The 7,993-nt window shown below is 43.4% G+C and overlaps 1 protein-coding gene across 1 annotated transcript in view; it reads left to right on the top strand.

Annotated features, from left to right (window-relative positions):
- The window catches only part of rptor (regulatory associated protein of MTOR, complex 1), a 202,978-nt gene that overhangs the window by 74,300 nt on the left and 120,685 nt on the right, over positions 1-7,993 (top strand). The gene's annotated exons all lie outside the window — the stretch shown is intronic.

The following is a 7,993-nucleotide window of genomic DNA, read 5'->3' as shown; positions in this document are numbered from 1 at the left end:
CCCTTTTTTTTTTAAAAAAATATATTAAATTGCTGATAATAAGTAGTGAAACTGCAGAAACTATGTGTTAATTTAATTTATTTATTTTAAAAATCTGTATTTTTTATAAATAGTATATTTGTTCTTTTACAACCTTTTTTTAAAAATTATTTTGTTTCAAAATCAGTAAATCAGTAAAAATATTGTATTTTGCAGATATTAGACGTGATTTAAAAGATTTTTTTCTTTTTATAGAATAATAATAATAATAACATATTATTTTTTTCTCTTTTTCCCCCCAAATTTAAAATGATCACATTTTACACATATTTGCAGTTATTATTTTTTTTTTTTTAACTATTTTTAGTGATGTGATATGTGTGGTTGCACCCTGACCTTCTTTTTAAATTTCTTTTTTTCATTTTTCCGTGTGTTTATTTCTTTTCTCGTGCTGCTGCTCAGTGTTTTATATTTTCTGCTCTCTGAAGCCTTCGGCTGCACTAACAGCGTCTCCATGTTTAACGTTTGGGAAACGAGTCTCCGGTTAACGATCCAGCCGAGCCGCCGTCAGACGGCGATCGGAGGCGTGACGGAGCGGCGAGGCGGCGACGGTTTGATGATGCAGGAGGCGATCCGGCGGGGAGTCCCCCGACTCGCCCACACGGGTGTCGTGACACTCGAGTCAGAGTCGAGTCGTGGAGCCATGTTGAGCCTCTGACACGCGATAAATAATGTAGACGTCCAGGAAAGACTAGAAAGCTCCTGACAGCAGCAGCGAAGCCATTAACCAGATAAAAGGTGGAAGAAGAACTGGACGTATAAAGAACCGGCGTCTGGAGGGATTTAAATAAAATAATTTATACTTAAAAAAAAGACTTTATCATCTGTAAAATAGAGATCTTGTTCATGGACGTTAATGTTTATAACAAACCTTTTAATCTATTTAACAAAACAGAAAATCTGCAAAACAACAGTTAAAAACAAACATTTTTCAATCTTTGATAAACATATTTTTTTATTTCTAATCAGTGCAAATATCGTTTTATTTATTTCTAATTTACATGAATTTAATAAAACAAACATCTGACTTTACAGTCACATGAAAAAACAAACTAGTTTCTGTAAAAATACAGATTTTAATGCAGGTAACGTGTCATTTAATCCATTTTTTCAGTGATTTACTCGTTATTCAGGGAAACTTTACAAAAAAAATCAACATTTTTTTTTTGCAGTGTGTGAGGAGATGGTGTGATGTGTCTGTGTGTGTCTGTGTGTGTTTGTGTGTGTGTCTGTGTGTATCTTACTGCTCCATCACCGTCCTCCTGTTAAATATCGCATCACTTCCTGCGTCCACTCAGTGAACGCGCTCGCTGCATTAGAAGAGAATCACTGCAGCAGTGTGTGTGTGTGTGTGTGTGTGTGAGTGTGTGTGTGTGTGTGTGTGTGTGTGCGTGTGTGTTCTATCGTTCTACTGAATAATGAACGAACGGCCGTAGAAACGTCTTTTTCTTCCCGTTCTTCTCGTTCCTGCGGCGCCGCCTGCGTCTGACCCGCCCCGTGTCGGATCAGCGCCGCTTTATTGAACCTCCGAGCAGCTTCCTGTTTCTGGTTCGGTCTCGTTTTTACTCACTGTTGGATCGTTTTTTATTACAAAGTCCTGCAGCTCAGTGGAACCAGAACCACCAGGATGTTGTGTGACCCGGTTACGGCGCCGTAAATAATAGAGTTGATTTTCTTCTATTATTTATTTTACAGAAGGTTAAAACATAAGCAGGTTGAACACAGAAGGACAGAACGGAGACGTTACATGTTGGTGGTGTTTCATGACTTGTTTTTGTTGCTGGACTCGTCTCCAGCTGCACTTCAGCACGAAACTCTCTGATTTTTTGCGACTCACTTGTTGGTCACAGCTGAGTCGCACAAAGCTTCACGTTTGTCCCAAGAAGAGCAGAATTTTGTGTTTTTTACAGAATGTTTTTAGAGGAAACGGTTTATTTTTTGCCTTTTTAAAAAAAATCGTGCTCATGTCACGGTTTGAAGCTCAGACGTGGTCGACAGAATTGAACAAAAAAGAGGCAAACTGAAGGTTTCACGGTGCTGACTGCGTCCTCCAACAACTTCTGGCTCTGATCGCTGATTTCAAGCTGCGCTGCGTTTATTTAATTCATCAGAAATGTTTTATTTTCTGCTCAGTTGCTCCAGTTTGCTTCCACACAGCCGGCAGTTCAGCCGAGGAGTCTTTGAATTTTTGCCGCGTCACCGTTGGTCACAGCTGAGTCACCGATGGCTTCACGACTGCACAGAGAAACACAGAATTTTTTGTTTTGCCTCCAGTTCAGCTGAATCACACATCAGAGCGTCACATATTAGGTCTTTTAGAGAATGTTGGTGAATCAAACTCACATATTTCTTAATGAGACGAAGTGATTCTGATGAAATATCTCGACTTTAAACGGAGGATTTTCCTCCAGAGCGGCTGGAAGCTTCTGATCATCGTCTGTTTCTGATTAAATGCTGTGACTGTTGTCGTGTTTTTTAAAGACGACGACTTTAAACCCTTTTTGTTTCTGAACAGAAAGCCGTCGCGCTGGTTTTCATGCTAATTTGTGAGATTACGGTATGCTAATGGGATAATTACGGCGGATGCTCGGCCTTAATCAGCTCGTGCCGGCGGCGGCGTGTTTGCCGTCCGGATTAGCGCCGAATCCTTTTCCTGGAGGCTTTCAGGAACGCCGGTTTGATTGTCTGTCTGACACTCTGCTCGTTAGCGGGAACGAGGAACGGAGGAGAGCGGCACACATCCAGCAGCGATCACAGGGTTTCCAACAGCAATGAAATATGCATCGGGCCGGGAGGAGGAGGAGGAGGAGGAGGAGGAGGAAGACGCATGCACAGCTGCACGTTATCAGGCCTAATTAAGATTGTTCTTCTGTATTTTTAATACCGTCATTAATTCATGTGTGTGCAGAGCGCTTATGGAGCCGTAAATACTCCTCACTGAGATCTGAGCTGGTTTCTTCTCCTCCTTCGTATAGAGTCGACTAATGAGTTATTGGAGGACGTATACGAGGAGGCTTTATATAAACCTACAAGTTTAATTAGCCGTTAGCGTCTGAATCAGAAGCTTTCTTTACTTCTTCGTGACGTCTGAAGCGTTCTTGTGTTTCTTGTTTTAAACCTGCATTTCCCCGGCAGCCCGCACATCATCTGTCGTATCCGTTTCCTCGTCTCTTCCTCTAATTGACGGCGCTCGGCCTCGGGGCCTCGGAGAGACGAGGGCGCCGCCTCGCCTCTCGCCTCCGGTGCTGAAGCTTTACCGCCGCTTGCATCAGATTTTTGTGGTGGGGACGTCCAGGAAGTGGATTCAGCAGCTTGGATTCGGTGGCGTTCTGTCACGTGTGTGGGATCGACGAGCTTCGTAGAAGTCGTCCAACATGGCCGCCGCAGGTCGTCGCTTTGCCCCGGTCACGTTTGGCCTCGTTTGTCGCCGTAAACAAACACCTCCTGTGCAGGATGAAGTTTTAAATGCTAAAAAATAAAACAAAAACACTTAAGGTTGAACATATTTGATTGTTTACTTTTTAAAAATGAAGAAACCTGGGATCAGGTGTCTGCATGTGTTAGAAATACTGGAGAAATAAAAGATGGCCGCTCCAACTTTAGCTAACGGCGCATCGACCTGGAACCGGTGTCACTTTGCTGGACGGGTCCTCAACAACCTCTGCTCACCGTTTCTGAACCGTGCTGCGTTTACTTTATTAATGGGACGTGTTTTATTCAGAGGGGGGACTTTAGCGCGTTAATTAAGTAATTAAAACAAAAATAACGCGTTTAAAGAATCCGTTGTTCTCTGCAGCACGTGTTCTAAACCCTTCTACAGTCCATCCAATTTGAAGCGAGTTTGTGAGTTTCTCAGACTTCGATTTACTAATTTCGGCTCTGAATCCAGTCACGTGGTCCAGTGTGGGCTGCCGACGCCGCTCGCTCGTGCTCAGACCAGGACCGCTAGCGCTAACAGCTCTGGCGGTTTGCATTCCGGTACCGTCAGCTTGATGTGTTGGATGCACATTCTTTTTTGCACTAAACCGGGATCTTGTCGAGGTTTTTTAAAATGAAGCTCGATCAGTCCAAGCGATGCGCTCTCATCGGATTCCTCCATGTTTGTTGTTGTTAGCGTAGCATCATGTGATCGGTGGACCATGAAATCAGGCTCCGACAAACGCTCCATGTCTGGATGCAAACTGCGATTAAGTGCGTTATTTTTTAAAATGTTTGTTGTAATTAATAAAGTGTTAAAGTACATCAGGGGCGGGACTTAACCACGTTAATTACTCGTTAAAGTCCCGCCCCTACAAATTACACAATGTTAAGCTAAAGTTTTGTTCCGATGAAAGCTGCAGCGAGCAGCAGAAACACTCGTGTTTTAAATTCAACGCAGAGACGTCTGAACACGACGAACAGCATCGACCTCTGTAGAGTTCTAAAAGCGATAAAATGTCCGTGAACTCAGAATAATTCAGTGTTTTTTGGTCTCGTGTTGCTTTAATCACAGCAGCACTCGAGCTGCATGAACTCTTCGCCTCCACGTCGATCTGTCGTCGGTAAACTGGACTCGATTCGTCGTCCTCTGTTGAAATGCTGCCGTCGCACCGTGTTTCTGGTTCTATGAAGTATTTCTGAGACCAAAAATGAATCCTCTTCAGCGTCTTTTATTCCTTAAACCCTGTGATTATTTCCAGGTTTTCCAGAAACGTCCGTCTTTGCTCGTACGATGGTCGTGTACTTAACGGTGCCGATTGATTTTTCCGGAGCTTTTAGCGTATTTTAACGCCGGAAGGTTTCTCACATCCGCCTGAAGTCCCAGAAGCGTTTGCGAGCACGAGAAGCGTTTTAGCAGCATTTTAACAGCTGTTCTGAGCGTCTCCAGCTCCTACGGATTGTGATTTATGTCCGTCCAGCTGTACGTTATGTGATATGTTTTTAAAATTCAAGCTGCCACGTTGAAGTGGAATTCACTCGATGCAGCTGTTGGAAAGTTTTCTGTGACATCCCGAGAAGTTCAGCAAACGAAGCTCGCGGTGCGTCTCGTCTCGTAGACATCCCTCGTTTAGGTGATCGTCTTCAAACATCAGCTTCACTGGAGATGATTCACCTTAAAACTCGTTGTGAGATCAGTTAAAATGTCGTTAAACATCCAAACAAGGAGGCACAACGTCGGATTCCTGCTGGTTTCCTGCTTCTTCTAACTCCTGCTGCCCGACTGATACGATGGACTGATGTAAACGTTGTGCTGCTCTGAGCTCTGCACGGTTTCATTCTTCATTAATCTGGAGAAATGTGAGCCAAAGCTGTGACGTAATTACAACAAAAATCTCCCAAATTACAGAAAAATCTGCCCCAAAACCAGAAGACAGTCAGATTTTCAACTGTTTTTGCCATCAGGTTGGAGAATGTGACCAAACCTCAGCTTCAAATGTGATTTTTCATCAAATTACTTTTAAATTTGAAAAACAAAATGTTTGATTCTGTGGAAAACGGTTCTGTGCGGAAAAACCCAGACGGTCCTTGAAGTAATCAGTTAGTTAGATTTCAAACAGGAGTGTTTTTATTGGACCGATGCTGCAGATAAACGACACAAAGTGAATAAATAAAAGCTGAAATTAAACCATTTATTAGAGCCAGAACCGACAAAAACTGAAATATTCGTCTGATTTTCAACTTTCCTGCGGTCCTTGAACTAGTCACGGTTAACACGTGGTACCATCGAGGAACTTAATCTAAGTTTAAGATTTCTATATTTGATCTGAATCAAGTCGTATTTAAACATTTCAAAAACACTCGTGAACACCTTCTAGTCACGACTGTAGCTTTGGCTTCAGTCTTTTTTATGTTTTTTTAAATTCCCCAAAAATTAAACATTTGGATGAAAGCAGAAGGCAGATTCTGGAAAAAAATAACAAAAAATTCTACATTTCTTAACGTAACCGAGAAGCCGTCAGTGACTCGGCTGTGACCAACGGTCACGTGACAGAAATTCAGCGACTCCTCGGCTGAACTGCAGGACGTGTACGAATGTAAATGAATAAAAACACGAGTAGTAAAATAATAAAAGTGCAGAATCATGTTTATTCTTTCCCCTGTGGGCACGAGAACGTTGTACGTGTTGATTCAGTGTTTGTTCAGTCATTATAAAGTAAATAATCAGAGAAATTCAACTTTATTTTTTATTTTTTGGCGTTTTTTTTGCATCATACCTTCGTAGACGTCGTGTCTGAGTTCTGTCTGCCTCTGCCTCTGCCTCTGGTTCTGGTTCTGGATCTGGTTCTGTTTCTGTAGAGCTGCAGGACTTCATGCTGCAGAGAACAATGAGCCCACAGTGATTAAAAAACGTTGAGTTTATGAAGAATTCCTCTGGTTCTGGTGGTTCTGGTGGGATCAGAAGCCTTCCTGCTGTTTCACGTGGTCCGTTCTTCACCGTCGGCGTTGCTGCAGAGTTCGTTTAACGTTCTGTTTGTTCTGCATAAGAAACGATGTTAACAGCGCATTCATCTCTCCGGTTAACTCGTGACTAAAATTAGGGCGCTAACGGAGAGAAAAGCAGCCGTGGGCGATGACGAAGGGAAGCGTTTGGTTCTGAGACCCGCGGCTCATTAGGGGCCCAGACAGGAACCATATCGAACCCGACTCAGCCGCACATAAACAGTCGGCGGCGTAATTAAAGTTTTACATCACGCGCCGGCCGACCAGAGGTTTGTTTACCGCCGGAGACCACCTGCTAAACGCTTCCTCTCCGTTAGCGATCAGAAACGTCAACAAGGAAACAAACAAACAAACAAAAGCTCCGATTGGTGTTTTATTCTGCAGACAAACGGTGGAGAAACAAACTTTTATTGCTCGTCCCAGACTGTCCATAAACACAAGTTAGTTTCTTTTTGTCTGTTTTCCAAACTTAGTGTTTAAATGTTTAATGTGGTGAACGGTGAGCAGCTTCATGCAGCTTCATGCAGCTCAAACAAGTCCGTCAGATGTTCAGTCAGCAGCAGCGACGCTCATGTAGCTGGAAAATAACGTCTTCATTCATCTCAGCGTGCTTCAACATGTAAGTGTCCGTTTAGAGGTCGGTCAGCGTCACGGAGGACGAGGTCATGGCGCCCATTTAGTCGCTAAACCCCCACATTGCTCTCTGCTCGCCAAACTGGAGATGCTCCACCTGGTGGCGCAACCAGGTACTGCAGCTAAGCTACATTGCTTAAATTATCTATAAAAACGGTATCTGACTGGGACTCGGCGTCGACGGGGACTAAAAACTTGAAGGATGCAGCAAAACAAGGGGTTGAAAAACTGACTTTTTTTAGAAGTTTGCAAAGACAATAAATGAATTCTGTTCTATTCTAATCGGACCGATTAAAGTTCAGAACCGTGTTCAACATCTGCTTCAGTAAAACACAGTTAATACGTTTACATTGAAGCCAAACTGTCACGTATACGAACAAACACTGAACATTTTGCTGCACGTTGAACACTTTAAAGTGATTAAACTTTAATTAATTCATGGTTGTCGGACATTTGCACCGACTCCACGTTCGCTTCACATTTCTCGTGTCTGTTTTCTGTTTTCGCCTCCTCGCCTTCACCTCCTGCGTCGGCTCTCCGGTCGGCCTCCAGCCTTCGTTTCCCGTCTGATCTTCTGCCTCCGTCGTGTCTAAACTCTGACTCTGCCGCCGCGACGCCGGCGCTCCGTCTTTGTTCGGCGCTAAATTGGGTTTTCATCGCAGCCCCACTTATTTCAGAGAAAGCGTTCGACCTTTTGGACGCTGCAGAGCGTCGACTGAGGCTCTGAAAGCTTTGCACGGCTGGATTCAGCAGATTCAGGCTGAAGCTGAACTCCAGCTTCATAAAACAGACAAAAATATTTCTTTGATGATTCTGTTTTCAATCTGAGCTACAATCAGCAGGTAGAATGGTTTTATTTATCTACAGACGTTCCCGAAACTGTGGCAAGAAATCGTAGCTC

This window comes from Stegastes partitus, unplaced genomic scaffold (genome assembly GCF_000690725.1).
Source record: "Stegastes partitus isolate 25-593 unplaced genomic scaffold, Stegastes_partitus-1.0.2 Scaffold1059, whole genome shotgun sequence".
NCBI classification, from domain to species: domain Eukaryota; kingdom Metazoa; phylum Chordata; class Actinopteri; family Pomacentridae; genus Stegastes; species Stegastes partitus.
Note: the sequence above shows the minus strand (reverse complement) of the source record. Positions and strands in the feature narration are given on the sequence as shown.